The following is a 2,329-nucleotide window of genomic DNA, read 5'->3' on the forward strand; positions in this document are numbered from 1 at the left end:
GATCAGAGGGAGATGGGGGTCCCCTGCCCAGGCATGATTCCTGGGCCAGAGGCATCAGGCCTGGGCCAGGGGCAGAGCCAGCAATCAGAGGGGTCGGGGGGTCCCCTGCCCAGGCCTGACACCTGGGCCAGAGGCATCAGGCCTGGGCTGGGGGCAGAACCAGTGATGGGGGGAAATGAGGGTCCCCTGCCCAGGCCTGACACCTGTCAGAAGCGTCAGGCCTGGGCAAGGGGCTGATCCTGCGATTGGAGGGTGATGGGGTCAACGCCTGAGGGCTCCCAATATGTGAGAGGGGGCAGGCTGGGCTGAGGGGCACTCCCCGCCCCCGTGCACGAATTTCGTGCACCGGGCCCCTAGTTTAATAATAAAATATAACTCTTGCAGTCGCTGCTGCAGTTCAGCCTCTGCTTCAGCAGGGTGCTGTAACTGTGGTCAGCTGGTCAGCTTAATAAAGGCTCTTAAATTTAAATTCTGAGCCGGTGGTCTATCTCGCTGAGTGAACCCATAACATCCCCAGCATGTGTGGGACCCGCTCCTTCCTCTCTGAAGCTTTCTTGCTTGTGCCCATCAGCCTTAGCTACCAGAGTTTAATCCAGAAAGACTTTACAGCCCAAGTGCCTTTCATCCCATACTATAACCATCTTCGTCTAGAAAATTCTCAATGTCGAGGGTAACAGTCTGAAACTTCTTGGTCAGCAAAACTGATCCCACCCCCCCCCCCCGAGCTGGTTTGGCTCAGTGGATAGAGCATCAGCCTACAGACTAGAGTCCCAGGTTTGACTCTGGTCAAGGGCACATGCCTGGGTTGCTGGCTCAGTCCCCATTGGGGGGCGTGCAGGAGGCAGCTGATCAATGATTTGCTCTCATCATTAATGTTCCTCTCTCCCCCTCTCCCTTCCTCTCTGAAATCAATAAAAATATATTTTAAAACAACAAAAAAAAACTGATCCCTCCAACAAAAAAACTATTTTTGAATCAGTCCAGCCAGCCACTATTACTTTGAATGTAGTCCTGATCATCAATATTTTTCTGCTTCAGTTTAGAATCGAACCAGAAAGGATGGATCCTAGAGAACGAGCTGGAACAAATCCACGTTTCTGCTGTTGGCCTTCAGCCTCCTTCCACGCTGTTCCCAGGGCCCCGGCAACCAGGCGCAAGTCTGCTGAAGGCTGGACAAAGCGTCTTTGGGGAATCCGATTAGTGTCAGGAAAAGGCGTAAGGCCACCTCCGCCCGTGGACCGGCCCAGCCAGAACACCCCCAGAGGAAGGTCACGGCCAACAAGCCCCACTCTCCCCCCAGACCTTGCAAAGACCCCCTCTCTTCAGCAGATAGCCACCATCCACGGGTGGGGGGGGGCGGGGAGGCTCTGTCCACAGTCTTTAGAGCGCCCAGGCTCCTTCAGGCTGGTGGCTCAGGAGTCCCAGGGGTGGGCAAACTTTTTGACTCGAGGGCCACAATGGGTTCTTAAACTGGACTGGAGGGCCGGAACCAAAGCATGGATGGAGTGTTTGTGTGAACTAATATAAATTCAAAGTAAACATCATTACATAAAAGGGTACGGTCTTTTTTTTGTTTTAGTTTTATTCATTTCAAACGCGGGCCATAGTTTGCCCACGGCTGGTCTAGGCCCTTGCTGGTAAATGGGGGCATAGCGCCAGGTTTTTAGGGTCCTGGAGCTTTAAACAGGGGAAACTTACATACATGCTTCACCTGTGCATGTAGGTTTCTCCCAGTAAAGCTCTCATGGCCCTGGTCGGAGGCTCAGCGGGTTAGAGCATTGCCCTGTGCACTGGGAGGTCGCGGGTTGGAAGGGGAGCCAACTGATGGACGTTTCTCTCTCATATCCTTGTTTCTCTCTTTCTCTCTCTCTCCCCTCTTCCCTCTCTAAAATCAATTTAATTTTTTAAAGAAAAAAAAAAAAAAAGCTCTTATGAATTTGAATAAGGCTTCCTGTCAGTTCTTAGGAATTGATCCTGAATTTAGACTTTGGGGTTTTCCCCCAACAATTACACACATTGAGAACATTTCAACTGATCAGCAGGCCCTGACTTTCTGCCGCCACCCCTGTGGAGGATAAGAACTTGGGACCCCAGAGGACCCTCCCCTTTGCGAAGGGGCTGCGAGGAAGGGGGATGGCAATCCCAGCCATGCTACACCTGAAGTCACCAAGTGTGACTGCATTTGTTGAATTCGCACATGAGCAGGGGAATGAATGTCGCCTGCAGCGGAGGACAGCCGCATCCCTCGGTGTCTGAGCCCTCCCTCCTCCTCTGCGGGCCTCCTTTCCGGCTCCGCGGCTGCAGCTCCGGTTCCAGGAAGCCGCCCTCC

The sequence above is a fragment of the Myotis davidii genome, unplaced genomic scaffold (genome assembly GCF_000327345.1).
Source record: "Myotis davidii unplaced genomic scaffold, ASM32734v1 scaffold150, whole genome shotgun sequence".
Classification (NCBI taxonomy): Eukaryota; Metazoa; Chordata; class Mammalia; order Chiroptera; family Vespertilionidae; genus Myotis; species Myotis davidii.